The 19,332-nt window shown below is 43.7% G+C and overlaps 1 long non-coding RNA gene across 10 annotated transcripts in view; it reads left to right on the top strand.

The window, feature by feature from the left end:
- The window catches only part of LOC109550265 (uncharacterized), a 219,975-nt gene that overhangs the window by 127,922 nt on the left and 72,721 nt on the right, over nt 1–19,332 (top strand). The window contains exon 8 of one of the 10 annotated variants that reach the window (XR_004523015.2): nt 16,355–17,356. The exons of 7 other annotated variants lie outside the window; for them this stretch is intronic. This is a non-coding gene — a long non-coding RNA (uncharacterized lncRNA). 2 more of the 10 variants (XR_004523014.2, XR_012327507.1) reach the window with 2 other exon arrangements.

Genomic DNA, 19,332 nt, shown 5'->3' with positions numbered 1-19,332 from the left:
TTACAGAAATGAGTATAATGCAAATGTTTATTTTCAGTGCAATAATTGGCAATTAAAATATATTTGGGTATGCACTCGGATTTATTGCATTATGTTCTCCTATTAGATAAACCCATATGTTTTCAAATGACTGAAAAAGAGAGATCCTTAATACACATCCATGATTTTATGATATATTTGTATTGAATAAAAGGTCTTCTAACAATGCAATTAAAAACTGTTCATTTCTTTTTTTGTTTTCATTGCAAAACTAGTTTTAGTATCAAAAAACAAAACATGGTAACAAATTCAACAAATTAAATGACCATCAGTAAGGAAAGAGTTAAATAAATTTTGATATATCCAAGCTGTGACATACTCTGCATCCAATAAAAACAATGGAATTAATCTATATGTCCTGACTAGAAAAGATGTTCTTAGCATGTGCATATGTTAAGCAATTACAAGTTGAGATCAAATATAGTCATATAATAATGGTTGTAAAACTGTTCATTTCTTAGGAAATTTAAATTACATGGTTTGTACCGTACCTTACCAGGTAATTTTGTTTTAATTTTTGTAAGCTTTGGGGCTTAATGTATCCCAACTCTGGAAGTGTCTTAAATTCAGAAAGGATCAGGCCCTAAATATTGGGGGTGAGATATTTTTTCCTACTGTACCTGTATTCCATCAGGAACTGTGTACATGTCGGATAAGAGCCAGATAAAGAGTGACACGCAGTTTCTGAATTTCAGTCTCTCCTTGTTATAAACCTTGTGCCCCAGAACTTGCACGGCAGGCAACCCTGATCATTGTCATTAAAACAGAAAAGCGAACAAACCCCTCAAATAGCAAATAGAGTGGTGTGTACCTTATCCTTGGTGTCTCCCTTCCAGCTCCCGGGAGGCCAGATTTGGGGGAGAGCGTGGCCAGATTTCCCTGGACCCCAGCCCTGGCAGTGGCTCCTGGCAGCAGCCCAAGTTCTCGCACGCGGCCCCTCCTTCCCATGGTCCCCAGCTCCTCTCCTTCCACCTCACTACCTCCTTGTCCTTGGCGTTCCCTTCGGACTTCCAAACTCAAGCTGTCAAGTCTAATCATGACACCTGCTCACTGTGTCTACACAGGGAAAGACAGTGCCACCGGGGAACACCGTCTCCACTGGCCACCGCGACACGTCCTCGGGTTTGCGTGTGACACGGTGGAAAATGCGAGCCACGGCACTCCCTTCCTGTTAAGCTACGTTCCCTTTGTGCACGTGCAGCTTTCTCTGCGCTTCTACGAAGAGATAACAAAGTTAATACAGCCGTTAGCTAAACTATGATAGCGTTTTGCTCATTATAGATACCTAAGGGAGCTTGATGCACTCAGTGCTTAAATATAAAGGACACTCACTGAACAAAAGGATTCACGTATCTGGGATGAGCCCCTTTGGTCAAAATTAGGAACTGAGAGGACAAGACAGATCTGCTAATGACCAACAAATAAATGTGAGAGGACACAGTGGTATCATAATCAGTATAAAACACGATATGCTCCCACATTCAATTTTAGCTACAGAAATGTAGTGAACGTGGCTCCGAAGGGACACGAGTTCAAAATGAAATAGGACAAAGCATCTCCGGGAGGTTTGCTGCATGTAATTTGGAGTATGGCTCAGGGTCCTGTGGGCTTAGGGATGCTGTGTTCACTCAGCTCCCACAGGGAGACTCGAGGTCCACACTTTGCAGATGGAAGGGGCGACTGGAGCCTCACGCTGTTAATTCCTCCTCCCACGTGAATACCCTTTAGGTGCCACTTCAGACAATCTGCCTGAGCCTAAAAGACAGATGGGCTTCATGGTCAATGGTTTTTTTTTTTTTTTTTTTTTTTTTTTTTGGTATTTCTGTAATTTAATATCACTAATTAAAAATTGAGAGGGGGAAAAACTTGGCTATTTCTTTCACTTAAACCTTTTGAAATTATTGTCACACTGTTGCAAAACTTACCTAAGGTAGAATTTGATGATCCCCTGGGGCAGTTCAACGGACTAGTAAACTAGCCTTGATGACCTGTAGGTAAAATCGTGCTGGGTTGCCTTGTAATCTTTCCGACATACAAGCACCAAGCAGGCTGCAGACCAGACACTCCTGCCGTACAGCAGTTTGCTCTTTAAACAAATTGCACATAGAAAACAAACTTACGGTTACCGAAGGGGAAGGAGGGGAGGGATAAATTGGGAGTATGGGATTAACAGATGCACAGGACCATGTATAAAATAAACCACAGGGGTTTACTGTATAGCATAGAGAACTATACTCAGTGTCTTGTAATAGCCTATACTGGGAAAGAATCAAAAAAAGAATATAGATATATACATACACATGTATAACTGAATCACCTTGCTGTACACCTGAAACTAACACAATACTGTAAGTCAACTGTACTTCAATTGAAAAAAATAAATTGCAAAGCACAGTGACTCTGCAGGGGCATTTATTCACATGCCCCTGTGAAAACTGGCACTCAGTCCTTGGAGTGCGTATATTATTTAATCTCAAAATAATGTACTGAATGTGAGTTTTAGGTCTGCCCTAGAATTCCCGACACTCTATTGAGAGAATCGAAGGCTAAGGCTGGCTCCTCCACCAGCTCAGGTCTGCGCACCTGTAGGTTCTTGGTGGTCTTGGTCACAGATGAAGGTGGCCTCCAGGGTCCCTTTCGGTTCCAACACCAGGGGTCCAGGCTCTGTGAGATCAGCCTGAAGTCGAGTGTGAGCGTGTCTCATCATGTCAGCCCACAAACGGGCATCGCCGGCCTGTGCAAACCTGCCCCTCGGAGCTTGGAAGACACCCTCACTTAAGAGGACTGCTTGCAGGAGGCATAACTATTGCTCCACAGCAGGAGTTGGCAGCTTTGTTCTGCAAATGGCCAGAACAGTAAATATTTTAGTTTTAAGGGTCATAAGGTCTCTGTCAAAGTGACTCAATTCTGCCGCCATAGTAGTTTGAAAGCAGCCCTGGATGGTAGGCAGATGAATAAGCTAGATTCTGTCCCCAAAGAACTTTAAAGCCTTACAAAGATGCAAAATTTCGGTTTGTTAACCTTAGAGGCAAAGGTGGTGTGACCTGGATATTATGGTTACTTGTACCGGTCAAAAGCACAGTCTCTGGGACCAGCGTGCCACTTACGTGCTCCATGACCTTTGGAAGGTGACATAATACTTTTGTGCTTTAGTTTGGTCAGCTGTAAAGTGAGCCTGTTAACAGCATCTGCATCACAGGAGTATCGTGATCATTAGGTGAATAAATACGTAAAGTCATGTAGCACGGGACTGGCCCAAACTAAGTGTTATAAAAGGATAGCCTCCTTGAAAAAGTTAACTCATTATATTGTGAAATAAGAGTGAGCTTTGACAGCATTTTAAAACATGGGATTTAACTCTTACATAAATATGAGATCAGGATGAATAGTGAGGGGACTATTACCGTAGTAAAGATTATGAGGTCATTAGATGGGATATAAAGAAGCAAGATGCTAAAACTGTAAAGGAGATAATGTCCGGTCTTGCTGACCCATTGATTTTGAGAACTGAGGCTCAGAGAGCATTCAGAATTATTCCTCGCCATCCACGTCTGGGGGACTTGTGTGGGGGCATAACCAACTTTAATAAAGAATATAAGTGAAATTCCAGTGCTGAGGGAATATTTTGAGCCAATAAGCACTCCTCAAATTTACCCCCATGTTGGGTTTGATGTCTAATCTACAGTGTGTAACTCTAACATTGCGTTTCCACTTTTCTGTTTACGCAGTTGTCCACTTATTGCCTTTCTCTTATAGTAAAATATGTCTTCCTTGGAAAAAAAATAATAAAAGGAGTCATGCTGAGTTCTTGGTAGAGGGCCAGCAGAAATGTGGTGGCCAGGGCTGTACGGCCAGGGTTGGAGGGTCCTTCTGGCACAGTGCTCCTCAGAACAGCTGTGCTTCACTTTGGTTAACTGCATGAATGAATGCAAGTTATATCCCCAATATCACTTCAGAGTAGGGGCTCTGGACCTGCAGAGGCTGGGATTCAGGAGTGGGCTTCTGGGGAAGATGTGCACAACTGCAGTTCCTAGAAAAGTCAGTAAAGAGTGAGTGTGTGTGTGTGTGTGTGTGTGTGTGTGTGAAAGGGAGAGAGAGAGAGAGAAAGAAACAGAGGCATGGAGATCCTTCTTGACAAGTTCTGCCTACAAATCCAACTTCCAAAACATTCTAGTTCCAAAGACAATTAGAGAATTGAAACTCAGTACTGTGGCATTTACTCAGAATGTGTCCCCAAAAGACAAAGAGATTTTTTGAAAATATGAAAGAGCAGTTAGGTAAAGTGGTAGACAGACTTTGAAGGTCCAGGATAAATCAAAATCCAGTTAAGAACAGAAGGACACCAAGACCAGAGGAAGTGGACCCAAAACAATGTTTATGGAGACAGTGGCTAAAAGCTGAGAATTTTTCAGAGTGAAGAAAGGTATGGAGTCTCTAGATTGATTATCCATTTTATTTTATTTATTTTTATATTTTTTTGCGGTACGTGGGCCTCTCACTGTTGTGGCCTCTCCCGTTGCGGAGCACAGGCTCTGGACGCGCAGGCTCAGCGGCCATGGCTCACGGGCCCAGCCGCTCCATGGCATGTGGGATCTTCCCGGACCAGGGCACAAACCCGTGTCCCCTGCATCGGCAGGCGGACTCTCAACCACTGCGCCACCAGGGAAGCCCGATTATCCATTTTAAATCCCATGAAAGATTTTAAAAAATCCACACCTAGATAGAGGGGGAAGATATTAAACTAATAATGAGGAAAACGAATTCCCCAATCAAGAATGGCAGTTATTTGAATAGACTTCTCAACATCAACAATACAGAGCAGAGGGCCGCAGAGGAACAGCTTTCAGATCACCGAGAGACAAATAATATCAACTTCAGTTCTATACCCAGCTGAATTATCATTCAACAGGGAGCACAGAATAGAGAACTATAAAGACAGGTGAGACTTTACAAACCACATATGCTTACTAAAAGTACTATAAAAGGTATATTTGCAGGAAGCAAATAAACATAGACAAAAAGAATTGAATGTGTGTGCCATGACAGAGACAATAGTGAACAGAGAAAAAGAATTCAAAACATATTACCAAAGTTAATTCATCGTCAATCACAAAGATACTAAATCTGCCTATAACAATAAGAAATATGAACAGGAAAGGTTAAATATGCTAAAGTCTTTGTAGTTCAGGGAGAAAGTTAGAGGTACCGAATACTGTCACGTGTTGTTAGAAAAACACATATTTAATATATATATTTAAGCTTTTCTCTGAGAGGCTTAAAAATCATAATCTGAACAGAGTGAGCAGGGGAAATTCAGGATCGGTCAGGATATGAACAAATAAACAACACTAAGCATTACAAAGTAGGCATAACTTTAATGAACAGAGAGAGATTTTATTTTAATTAATTTATCTTTGGCTGTGTTGGGTCTTCGTTGCTGCGCGCAGGCTTTCTCTAGTTATGGCAAGCAGGAGCCATTGTGGTGCACGGGCTTCTCGTTGCGGTGGCTTCTCTTGTTGTGGAGCACGGGCTCTAGGCATGCGGGCCTCAGTAGTTGTGGCTCATGGGCTCAGTAGTTGTGGCTCGCAGGCTATAGAGCGCAGCCTCAGTAGTTGTGGCACACGGACTTAGTTGCTCCGCGGCATGTGGGATCCTCCCGGACCAGGGATTAAACCCGTGTGCCCTGCATTGGCAGGCAGATTCTTAACCACTGCACCCCCAGGGAAGCCCCTGAGAGATATTTTAAAACAAGAAAATGCCACATACAGCATCGTACCAAACTTTTGAAAATATAGATGAAGTAGACTATTATCTAGAAAAATATACCTTACCAAAATTGTCTCAAATAAATTTGTTTTTTAAGAAACTTAAACCAATAACTTTTAAAAGAAATACATTTGTATGCTGGTCCCTCCTGATCCCTCCTTCAAATAACAAGATGAGACATTTTTTAGTAGATGACTTCTAACAAAACTTCAAGACAAACTATTCCAAGAACATAGCAAAATAAAATTATGCACCTTATTTTAAGGTGCATTCAATTATGCATCTATTATTTTAGGCCAATAATCTACATCTAGCTAGACAAGGAAAGTAAAATAAAAACCCAGAGCAAGGTTACTCATGATCACATTTTCAAAAATCTCACCAAAAAAAAAAAAAAAATAGCGAATGCAGCAGTATTTAAAGAAAATAGAGCATGCAGAGGTGGAATTTGTCACAGGACGCAGTATTATTCTCTATCATTGCACTTACTCATATTAGTAAGGTAAAGGAAAGAGGCAACATTGTGTTTGGCACAATAAATGCGGAAGAAGCTGTCAGAAATTCAGTGCACAGTCATGACAATAGCTCTTAGCAAACTAGATAGGAGGGTTTTTTTTAACTTTAAAAACATATCTGTTAAAAGTAGCATTTCATGGTAAAACTTTAGATGTATTTTTTTAACGTCTTTATTGGAGTATAATTGCTTTACAATGGTGTGTTAGTTTCTGCTTTATAACAAAGTAAATCAGTTATACATATATCCCCATATTTAGATGTATTCTTATTCAAGTTAGGGATTATCCCTACTAGTTAATATTTCTCTAGAGGTTTTAACCAAAGCTGAAATATTTGAATTGGAAAGGGAGATTCAAAATATTTGGTATTTGAAAGTAGTAGAGAGTTTTTATAAGAACAATAAAAGTAATACAGTAGAATAAGAGATATACTTCTCATTGTCAACAAAAACTATATGGTATAGTTTAAACAATTTAACAAAAATTGTTTAAGACCTCTGTAGAAAAAACTATGAAAAGTTATGGGACATAGGAACCCAGAATAAATGGAGATATATTTCATTTTGCTAAATGGGAAAAGTAAATATTTTAAAGATGTCAGTTGTACTCAATTTAATATACAGATTCAGTGAAATTCCAGTCAGATTACTAAAGGGCAGTTTTAAATGAGACTTGACCACTGAGCCTTAGTTCATATGAAAAATTGAGGAATATCCAAGATAATTATAAATAAGACAAAAGGAAGGAAGAGGGGGAGGGGCGAGTCACTTTTACAAAAGGCAAAAGACAGAGTTTCATCAGATGGAGCTGGAGCCACCGGACGTCCATAGGACAAAAAAAAAAAAAAAAAAAAATAGTGACCTAAAAAATAGTGACCTATACTTCACAGCTTAAACAAAACCTAAGTCAAAATCTGCCATTCTATTTAAGGCTTTTAGAGAAAAACAGGAGAAAATCTGGGGACGTATGGTTGGGCAAAGAGTTCTTAGACTTGCCATGAAAAGCACAGCCCATAAAAAGAGAAATTGATAAATTGGACTTCATCAAAATTAAGAAGTTTTTGCTTTGCAAAACACTCACTAAGAGGATAAAAAGACAAGCTACACACTGGTAGAAAAATTTTGCAAGCTAAATATTTGATAAATGACAAGTGTCTATAATGTATAAAGAAAGAACAGAACAGTATAAAAACAATCCAATTAGAAAATAGTTAAAAGATATTAACAGGCATTTCAATGAAAAGGATTTACAGATAAATACAAATAAATACACGAGACGATGTCCAACAATATTAGCTACTAGGGAAATGCAAATTGAAGCCATGAAGAGCTATTTCTACTCACCTATCGATATGGCTAGAATCAAATAGTGGCATCACCAAATGCTGATGAGGGTGCAGAGAAACTGGGTCCCTCAGGCACTGCTGGTGGGAATCTGGAAACTAGTTGGTAGTTTCTTAAAAAGCTGCGCGTGTAACTACCGTATCTACTAGCATTTGCTCTCCGGGGCGTTTATCCCAGAGCAATGAAGACTTACGTTCACACAAAGACCTATACACGAATATTTATCGCAGTTTTATTCATAAGAGCCCAAACCTGGAAAGAACCCAGATGTCCTTCAGTGGATGTGGGGCGTCCATACCACAGAATATTCCTCAGCATCAAACAGGAGGAAACCACTGATGCCTGCAATGACCTGGTTAAATCTCCAGAGAATTATATTGAGGGGAAAAAAAGCAATCACAAAAATTTTCATATAATGTATATGTACTATATAGCATATAGCATATCGGATATACGTACTTGAATGTACTAAATTGCACATATGCTATATAGTACATATATATTACATATATAACATATACGTATTATATATGCAATATGTAACATTCTGTATATGTTATATATTATATATAATGTTTCCATATGGTTTCATTTATATGATGCTCTTGAAATGACAAAATTATAGAGAAAGTACAACATATTAGTGGCTGCCAGAGGATAAAATGGGGTGGTCCTTGGCGTGATAGAACGTTCTGTATGTGGACTGCATCACATCCTGGTTGTAATATTGTACTGTAGTTTTGCCAGACGTTACCATTGGGGGAAACCGGGTACAAGGTATTCAATACCTGGGATCGCTTACAACTGCATGTGAATCTGCAGTTATCTCAAAACAAAAATTTTAATTAAAAAAAAAAGTCTAGTCCTTAAGGGACTTGGAGCATAAAGCTTCTGGAGCAGTCAGAGTCTGGAGCCATCGAGGTGTAGGGTGGCTTTCTCTGCCCGGAGGGGTTAAATATTTTCCTTAGAATTATTAGAACACCCACTAGCTGCTGAGGTGTTGCTGAAGAGGAGAGGGTGGACGTTGTACAGCTCGCTGGTGGGTTGGCACAAACATCTCGTTTCTAGGAAATCTGAAAATTCAGAGGGTGAGGGACATCAGCCAGCATCAGCGCAGGGCCCCGGGTCCAGGAACCAGAGCACCGGGTGACGATTGCTGCTGGAGACGCCGGGGCCGCCTTGGAGAGCTCCTGGAAGCTGCAGAGGGTGTATCGAAACCCGTCAATGCTTCTTGCACCAGCATGGGGTCAGAGGTGCCTGAGAAACAGCCTGGAGACCTGCAGGGTCCTTGAAGGAGGCCCAGCTGGGACCTGGGAGGTTTTGCTGCTGGGGACCAGCCGTCCCTGCAGAGACGAACATGACTGGATGGCCTAGCCGCCCGTGCCGGCACTGCGTGGCCCTCAGGTGATGGGCTTCCCTGGAAGTGACGGGAAGGAACTTCCTGCCCCTGGTGGGACTGGGGCATGCCGGGACATAGAAATTAAGTTCCATTATTAAAAAATTATTTTCCTATATGGGTGTTTAATGCACATTTAGTGCCTTCTATAGATGAACAGGAAAAAAAACATCTTCACCATGGCCCAAGCCTGAATGTGGCTGAATTAGGAGGCACATAGAATGCTTTCCATTTCCTGGGTCAGAGCGAGGCGGTGTGTTTTGTCCTGGCTGTCGCTGTTTTTCTACGGCTCTTACTTTGGTTCCAGATTTCTCACAGACACACAGGTCCTCACGAGCCCAAAGAGGCTGCTCTGCACCACAGCTCAGAACACAGGGCAGAGGGGCCTCTTTTCACCACCCAGTAATCTACCATAAATTCTCTGACCTGGGACACCCTTGAGAAGAAACTGCTTTGGAGGAAAACTCTAGAAGGATAGGAAGTCTCCCAGCGTGAGTGGCACCACTGCTAAATTGGCCCAGGTGCTAAGGGGACACGGAAACCTTATCTTTGCTCTGCCTGAACCTCAGCATATCCAGGAGACTCAGAAGCTAACAGGCCCGAGGGGGCTCAGCAGACCCTGAGGGGCACTGTTTCCTGATCTCATCCAGCCCCTGTGGCCTGGTTCGCAGCTGTGAACCCACATCTTAACTTGTGTTTGTCTTCATCGTACTATAAGGCGAGGTTGGTGAGGATTCTCCACCACTGGAGGCCTGGGCCTCCCCAAACAAGCAGTAAAGGACAGGACTGGTTTTTGTCTGGCTTCCATTATTTCTCACACCTTCATGATGGTTCTTTAAGGGTAAGACATATCTGACAGCTTTGCGGGAAAAAGCATGGCCGTCTGAGACCAAGACTTCTCAAAATCTAATGCACCTGCGACCTCTCCCAAGGGGAGACACCCACCCTCCCTCCAGCACGAGTCCCCCTTCACCAGTGTGGAGCCTCTGGCGATGGATTTCTGAAGACTTTTCCTGATTTTCTCACTAGACCTTGCTGTTCAGCTTAATATCCTGCTTGAATTCTTGTGTCAGCTGCTAACAGAGAAATACATTTTAGTGTCACGGACCAGTGAACTCATTGTTAAATTCTGATTGAGGGAAAAGAAGATTTTGTGTTTTAGTTTGAGTTTTCTGCAGAGCTTTCTCTTATTTGCAAATAGAGTGACTTTTTGAAAAGTAAACTCCTAAACTAGAGATAAAGCTTAATGTAAGGTTAACTAAGACAAACAACCAGCAGAATGGGTCCATTTAAAGTGACTTTAAGAGAAATCGGAGAGATTTTCTTTTTAATACAGTTAGCTTTAAGAAATAATTTATAATTGGTATTGCAAGGGTTTTCTACTTCTGAAATGCAGCCTGCTCCATTAATCCTGCATACGTCTATATTTTATTGACTGTACCTCATCACTTCCAAGACGTGCAGTCATGGGATTGCGCTGCCGTCAGCTTCTTTGGTCTTCCTTGGAGGAGGAGTAATTATGAAACATGGAAACCGCCTCTGCTGGATGGGATTCTTCTGAAGAAAGAGGTGAAGAAGCAGCAGCTGTAGCGAATGAAGTAGTAACTTAATGAGACGGTGTCTAACAACTGGTTTAGAAGTGAACATTCTTGAGAGGAGAAGTAGCTCCAATCCCGATAGGAATCCCCCAATTAGTAACTTAAACCGAGAGGCGCAGTTAATTACCGTATATTAGTAGAACAATGAGGTAATTCATCTTTAAGTTCTGAACTTGCTTCCCTGCAATATTAGGGAAGAATGTGCCTTATCCCTTCCTTGTGTGTTTTTATAGGAACAAGTTATGACTGATCTTGAACAGAAAATCCACCTCCATCAGAAAACCAAGATTCCTTCTCTTGCTGAACATATCGGATTTCTGACAACTAATCCCTTCTTCAAGAGAGAAAATATTTTCATAATACAACCTGCAAGAAGTATTCAAGGTGTATAAACTTGTTCATATAAACCAGAACAAAGTTATCTTTCATCAATGGTTGTGGTAGCTCTATTACACATTTAAAATATATGTATCGTGCTTAGACCATATTTACCTATCTAATTATATAGGTTGTAAACAACTTTTTTTATCCCAAATAATTTTTTTCTTTCTTTCTTTCTTTTTTTAAATTTTTATTGGAGTGTAGTTGATTTACAATGTTGAGTTAGTTTCAGGTGTACAGCAAAGTGAATCAGTTACACATATACATATATCCACTCTTTTTTTTTTAGATTCTTTTCCCATATGGCCATATAGGCCATTACAGAGTATTGAGTAGAGTTCCCTGCGCTATAGAGGGAACTTATTAGTTATCTATTTTATATATAGTAGTATTAGTGTGTATATGTCAATCCCAATCTCCCAATCTATCCCTTCCCCCCTTATCCCCCGTAAACAATTTTTAAAATAGTAGTTTCCATGATTCAAGTTGTACACTTCATTTTATTCAAAGAGGGCAGAAGAATAAATTAATCTGAGGAATGAAAGACCCCTGGATTATCCAGTAATCCAGAGAAGCTGAGAAATTTGGACATGTCATTTCGGACTGAAAATGAATCTTTAATCCAAATGAAGAGTGTTTCATTTCTAGGGAAATAAAAACAAAAACAGGGCACAGGTAAATCGGCTTATTTATTTTGTCCAGATCTCATGATTGCCCTGGGACAGCTCAGTTTAATTATCACGTCATTTGTTTATTTGTTGCTCGGGTCGCGTAAACCTTCATTCACAGGCACTCCCTGAACCCTTTGGGGCTCGGTGATGTGTGACACACAGGACAGTAGCAGACTGAGAGCGGGCAGGTCGGACAGAACAGACTGTTGAGTGCGTCTCTAGGGGCAGCACAGGGAGGACTTTGGAAACAGGAAAGACCAGGGCTCACCAGTCTAGAAGGCTGGGGAGGGAGGGCTCAGAGGAAATGGGGCTTGAGGACAGATGGGTGGGATTGCTTACCATTTGAAGCTGAAGCATTTATCGAGTTTCGTGTGAAAGATGCGTCTTGGCGTAAATCTGAAGACCTTTATGTGAACAGAGTAGTTTGACGACTGACCAGCCCAAAGCCCTTGATGGGGGGCTGGGCCACGTGCTGTTAGGGCTGTGCCCTCCACACCCAGCATCTGCTCAGACCTGGCTGCACACACGGCGCCTGCTGCCGAAGTGATTCAGACATGAACCAAAGCAATGCCCGTCTCGGTGCTTCTGCAAAACATACCTGTGTAGGTAACACATACTTTCAGTTACCAATAACATGTCTAACAATTGAATATGAGACGTTGATAAATAACCGTGATGGTGGCTATTCATGCGTGAAAAAACAGATGCTTTGAAAAATCGTAGTTTTGAATTTTGCTTTGCATTTTGTTTGTGATTTACTAGATTTGTTTCAACTAAACATGTCTGCAGGCTGTTTTATATCTCTTCAAATGCAAGTTAGATTTTGACATATCCAGTTTTATCACTAATTTTAGGCGAATATATATGTACTTACTTTCTAGAATTGCCTGAACGCCACATTTTTAAGCCTAAAGTTCTTTTACGCCTTTATATAATCCTTTTCATGAATGTGTTATCTATTTGTATCGTAATTGTTATCTTAACTCTTACCTTGCTAAGTAGAAAACAATTCAGAATTTCTCCTATCCTGTGCAAAACAGTTCAGTAGTTCCTCTTTTTATGTTTTCTTTTTATATTTCCCCTTTCCCTCCAGTATTACCATCTGCTTGTTTTCTCCCTGTTCCCAGTGGTACCCGCAGGGAAGTTTCCATCCACATTCTCTGCTGATGTATGCGCGGCTGTGTTTATTTCTGGTGCTGTTGTCTTTCCCCATGTGTTAGGGACTTGGTCGGTTACACCGACTCCGGGTTCAGGTTTCCTGCTCACAGCGTTTACTCACAGCTACTTCAAACTTTTCTTAAGATGAGAGCTTAAATTACCAAATACAGATTCTTTCCCACTACAGATTGAAGAGCGGAAGAGAAGAGAGTGTAAAGGGAGAGAGAGCTACTGTATTAAAAAATGTCCAACTACTTTTTTTTAAATTAGTTTTTATTGGAATGTAGTTGATTTACAGTGTTGTGTTAGTTTCTGCTGGACAGCAAAGTGAATCAGTTACACGTATACATAAAATCCACTCTTTTTAAAATTCTGTTGCCATATAGGTCGTTACAGAGTATTGAGGACAGTTCCCTGTGCTAAGCAGTAGGTTCTTATTAGTTATCTGTTTTACGTGTAGTAGTGTGTATATGTCAATCCCAATCTCCCAATTTATCCCTCCCCCCGCTTTCCCCCTCAGTGGATGGACCTAGAGATTGTCATACTGAGTGAAATAAGTTAGACAGAGAAAGACAAATATCATATGATACCACTTATATGTGGAATCTACAAAAATGGTGCAAGTGAACCTATTTACAAAACAGAGATAGAGTCACAGACGTAGGAAACCGACTACTTTTAAAACCCGGTAGCAGGACAGCCTCTTGCAGACTTGGCGTCCCCCTGGCAGTGGTTCCTCCGGGCATTTTCCTAGCCTTGTGGCCTGGTTTACAATTGCACTGGCTTCTCTTGGAGCCCCTCGTGGATACTGAGGCTTACGTGGATCTGTACATTGCGAGTCTGGACCTTTCCTTGTAAGTCACAGAGTTTGCCTAAGTGACCGGGAGGACCTGGTCCTCTAGAGTCGATGTTTGGTTGCAGTGAAGGTCTGGCCCGGGAGCTTCAGCAGGTGGATGGCTCATCCTGCCCCTGACCATTGATGAAATTTGATCATGGGAGAAGACCTTTCTTCTCAAACCAGCTGTTAGTCGGCCCCCATCCTGAAGCGTAAGGATGGATCACCCTGGTAACTGCATCCTCCCTGGTGTAACTGCAGACGTTATTCGAATTCACGGGCACCTAATCCTCTTCAGATTCAACAGACATAACTGTTCCCATAGGTGTCACCGACACTTGGAGATACGGTCAGTGAGGCTTGGTTGGCCACTTCTGGAGCTTCCAGCCAGGCCTTTGTTGCAGACATAGGCTGTGGATGAACACGGTTTCCTTATCACTCAGGTGACCCCGTGTTTTATAAGGAAAATAATTTCCTGAAGCACAAAAGCCAATGAAAATTATTTTTACTTTAGGAATTTTATCACGTCTTTATGAGAAGGAAACATTGCAGGTATGATCCCCACTTTACTGATCAAGGAAACCGAGGCCTATGCTTTAAGGAGATGACTCAGCTTGGTACAAAGAACCACAACACAATTTGGGGCAATGGAGAGAGAGCTACGGGTCTGATGTTTTATTTTGAGTGAACTAGAGATGTCAGACCACACAGTAAATCTCAGTTCCAGGTGCCAAATTAATAGAAGTGGATGCATGGCACTGAATTTGCAAAATGAGAACAGGAAATTGACACAGAAAGTGAAAGATCACATAACTTATAAACCCAATAAGGAGATGCGAGATGCAAGAGAGAAATCACCAGGACGGTCCAAGGGGTGGTGATGAATATGCATGGCCACCCGCTGACGCGGACACTTTGCGTTAGGTGTTGCTGGCCTTGCGGCAGGTTAGAAGTATGGCTGGGAGTGGGGAGTGGAGGGCAGGCTACAGCAGTGTTTTTAAAAATGAAGGAAAATGGCCCCAAATGTGAGATACTGGAATTAGTAGTTTTCGTCTTAGAGGATTTCTTTTCAGCCGTAGCTCTCAAAAAGTCAAAGGACAGAGGAGAGAGGCAGCGAGAGAGATCTTTCTCTTTTTTTGTCTCCGTGCTGTATCTTTTTTATATACATTTTGAGGGCAAAATGTGGCACCCCAGATACCGCAAGGGCCAGGTATTGCGGATACAGTAGCGTTTACATGTACCCCACCTATTATGCAACTGATGCTTCTCCTGACACAAGTTACTTACAAAATGGGATCAAATCTTAGGATATTCAAGCAGATTTTCAAGTCTTGCTTTGCTCAACAAACACCAGTTTCAAAGTCTGCCATCTTCCTGGAGCAGATTCAGGACCCAGAGCAACGACCAGGACGCGGCCCCTGCCCTCACGGGTCCACCGCCTAGTGTGAGTGGGTGGCACCTGGCTAAAGGCACAGCCCTGCACGGAATCCCAGCCTGACTCTGTGCCAGGAACTGATGGAGTCAGGAAGACCTCCAGAGACGGCCGCAGCTGGCCCGGTCCCCGTGGCGCTGGCTCCTGCCCTCGGGGTGCCGGGGGACCCTGGCGCCCAGTCTCTGGCCATCTTCCCTTTTTGGCCATCCACCCCTCTGCCCCTGAAGCTTGAGTGCTCCCAGGAACCATCATTTTCAATTCTATTGACAAGTGGAACTCGCATCTCAGCCCTGCCGTCACCCGTGGTCTGCAGACTCAGTCCCGCCAGCTCACATTCCCTTCCAGGTGCGCGCAGGTAACAAACTGAGCACGTGCCAAACTGACTCTCTTGTGTTTTACTCCCAAACTTGTTTCTCACTCTGTCTTCCCAAGTTCACACCGTTCACACTGTGAAAACTCACTTGACTCTTGTTGCTTTGAGTGTCTTAAACAGGCTGCTTCTGACCACGCCCATGTCACCGTCAGGACCGCCCTAGCTCCACTGCCTCTCTGCCTTTTGTGTAAAACACCTCAGCAGCCTCTTAAAGGCCTCCCCGCCCCTTAGATTCAGTTCTCTACCTGCTGATCTGAAGGACATTTTTGTCAAATGCAAATCAAGTTCCTCCACCTTGTGGCACACAGCCTCCGAAGGCTGTGCACACCGCAGGCCTGCGTCCCCATGCTTTCCTGTGGCCCACAAGGCAGAGGTGCACACCCCCCGGCCTTGTGTCCTATACTTGAGAGTTTGCAAAGCTCCGAAGATCTGTGTCCTCGTGTGCTCCTTCTAGCAACTCTGAATTGTGGGTGTTATTGTTATTTCACTATAGAAAACTGAAACAAATACTCAGAACGTTGAGTGATTTTCCCCCAATCTCAAAGCTGGTGAAATTTGGATATGATCTTTATAAAAAAACTGGTTGGTTAAACGTCTAGCCAGAGCTCTTTCTGTTGGGTGGGACGCACACAGGGTACGGTGACGACAAAGGCTGTACGAACTCCTGACCTCAGAAAAGCGTGACAGGAAAAATACTGATTTAAACCTTGATAGGAAGATGGCTTTCCCCACCTGGAGACCAGGGTTTATTTCATACCCGCAGGGCACTGAGAGCTGGCCTTGCCCGCCTTCACGCCCGATATTGTGATCTCGTGGAAAGGGCTTACGTACGCTCTGTCTTCCCCAGGAATCAGCTGCGACACCCACACTGGCATGGGCTTTGGGAAGAGACAGGAAACTGCTGGCTGCGGGAATTTTTCTTTGCTTCCAAACATCCTGCTGTCTCTGTGCGTACCTGTCAATAACTTCTCTTCCACCCTGGTGTCATCGTCCGTACCAGGATCCGATCCACCTCACTGGAGGAATTTGCCGAAGCAGCTGCCAGCCTGGACCTGCAGCGGGTTGGCCCAGAGTCTCCCGTGTCCGTAAATTTCTAGAAAACAAGCAAGGAGAGGGCAAACGCATGCTATGCTTTAGTCCACGGCGAGTTTGCTTTTTGGCTCTGACGTGAGCTCAGCTCCTCGCATGGGGGCCTCCATCCCCGAGCATCCTCTTCCCACCCGTGCACCGGCCAGGCCCCCAGGAGTATGCGGGGCATGGCGCAGCCCCGCCTGTTGCCCCTGCCTGTGGCCAGGGCTCCAGGCTCTGTTCTCCCACACCCTCAGCTCTAATGAGGGAAACTTCCGAGGCTGAGAGTCCATCTGCATTGTCTATACATTTTGGGAGGTGCTTCCCCGGGGACCAGCTGGGGGCGGCCAGCGGAGGCCGCGTGCCTGCATGGAGGTGACACGCGCAGCGTCCTGAGGGACCTCACAGCTCCACGGGCCCGACTGCTCAGCTCACATGTCTTATTCGCTGGAAATCCTTACCCCGGAGTGAAACAAGTAGCAACTGGATGAAAACCACTGTTTCATGGAACCCACCTCCCCTTTGGGATGTGACCTTATAAACGAAATGAGAAAAGTTTGTTTTGATTATGCTAAGAAAGAAGCCAATTTCTTTTAGTTTGCCCAAATGTCCAGGGATATGACACGTTATATGCTAATATGGGCACTTAATCCTTGTCTACAAAATGCCAAACACCTGGATGAGAGGAGCAATTCAGTCAAAAACAGATATTTCCAAATAGCTGGATGTTTGAGCTAAAGTAAGTCAAATAGCCAACTTTTTTTTTTACTATCAACATGTTTTTCAGACTTAAATTACATGCGTTGTACTTACTTGTGAGCGCTGACCATCAAAGCCTTTTTGAAAAATCTGAAAAATGAAGATGTGGCTCTGAAACCCAGCAGGAGCAGCTCTGCATGAGATGAGGCTCCCGGTCGGCTCCCGGGCTGGGAGGACAGAGTAGCCAGGGAGGTGTGAGCGGCCTTCCAGCGGGTGCTGGATTACCCCTCCCGGTTCACTGGAACTCAGAAAGTGGCCTGACTTTATCTCATTTAATCAGCGAGGAAAAAGCATCTACAAAGACAGCCAAGTGGATGCCCAGAGGCTCAGGGGAATGAAAGGCTTTGTTGTCCCAGAGATGGCGTTATCCTCTGTCACATGTACTAATTAATATGCAGGGAAGAGGCAGCACTCCAGTTGTCAAGAGGGGTTGTTATAAACAAGCTAGCCGCTGTGCCGAGTGAGTTACAGTGGACAGAAATGCATGGTGCACGGTCCATGACTAACATTCATGGCGTGGTGTCTCATTACATCATAAAATTTTATTGTATGGTTATTAATAGTTATATAAACTAAAACAGACATTTGACCTGACTTGTACACAGGTTTGAAAAAGTAAAGAAGTCAGTTATTCTGATAGCGTTTGATCAAGAAGCACAGATTTGATTGCCATCACATTGAAAGTTGATTTTTTGTTTTTGCTCAACTGCGAATTTTATTCTTTGTCTGTTTTAGGAAATGGATCAAAGCATCCATGAGAGCCAATTGCTGGTGCACTTTTTAAATCTGATATGTTAACTGTTCCCGTTCGTTTAATTGGCTGGTGGGGCAAGAAAAATAATGTGATAAAACTTTTTCTAATTTTGTTCCTTTATTGTTTTAGTCCTATCTGTACACTGTGAGCAACTTTATAGTGATAGGTAACATACTTTTGTAAAAAAAAAATATATATATATATATATATTTTAAATTGTAGCTAAGCATCTCTAAGAAGTATTATTTATATATGCTATGTACTGAAATGAGCGACCTGAATATTTCGTCTTTGGGATTTTACGGGCATCCTTGACGTCCTGGCGCTTTCTCCCGTGGCGGGCTGGCTTTGGGGGCCAAGGCTGGTCATTCCCCGGCACGAGGGGGGTGGAGCATGGGGCTGGCCAGCTGGGAGCCGCAGCCGTGGACTTTGGGCCAAAGAGGGAGACAGCTGAGCCCCTAGTGGCCTTCGGGTGCCCGCTTCCGTCCGGAAAGGAAGATCTATCCTGGCACCCCTTCCGGCTTGACCTCGGGCAGCCACCGCAGCCGCCCCAGCCTCCGAAGCGCTGCCAGGCCCCGGGAACCCTTGGGGGAGCCCACACTGAGCCTGCGCCCCTCTTCACACGCACCGTCGGCTCTTATTTTCAAAGCGCATCCCGCTGCTGAGATGCACGGGCCCCAGCCTCCAGCCCGGCAGGTGCGCCGCTGGACCGGTCAGGGTCAGGGTCAGGGTCAGGGTCAGGGTGGAGGGCTCCCGGGGCTGGCTGGCCCTGCCCTGGCGGAGAAGGTCGCTGATGCGAGTTCCTGGGCGTGCGGGAAGCCTTTCTCCTCCGGCGTGGGAAGACGTGCGGAGGCCCCCCAGACGGAAGCGGATCCCCGCGCCGTGTGCTGAGTCTCACTTCCCAGTGTTGAGGGACATCGTCCGTTGCTGACGGTCTTCTTTCCCTTCACCAAGTCTTTAAGTTTCGGGAGAATCCTAGGAACCCACACTTGATGGGACTCGCCCATTACATGCTACAGATTAGGAATTTTATCAATTTCGCAAAAAGTGCCCTCAGGAAAATGAGGATTAAAAAAAAATCTAAAGGTGAATTCAAGTTCACAAAAACATGCGTGTGAAAAATGTACGGCTGGGCCTATTGTGTAAGACAAAGTGCATTTCAACGTGAAATTCCCGGAGGAGGCGTGGTGTCAGAAACTTGGTGCCCCGTGTGCACCTCCGGGGACCAATCAGAGTAGAGGTGA

This window comes from Tursiops truncatus, chromosome 18, assembly GCF_011762595.2.
Source record: "Tursiops truncatus isolate mTurTru1 chromosome 18, mTurTru1.mat.Y, whole genome shotgun sequence".
NCBI lineage: Eukaryota > Metazoa > Chordata > Mammalia > Artiodactyla > Delphinidae > Tursiops > Tursiops truncatus.
Note: the sequence above shows the minus strand (reverse complement) of the source record. Positions and strands in the feature narration are given on the sequence as shown.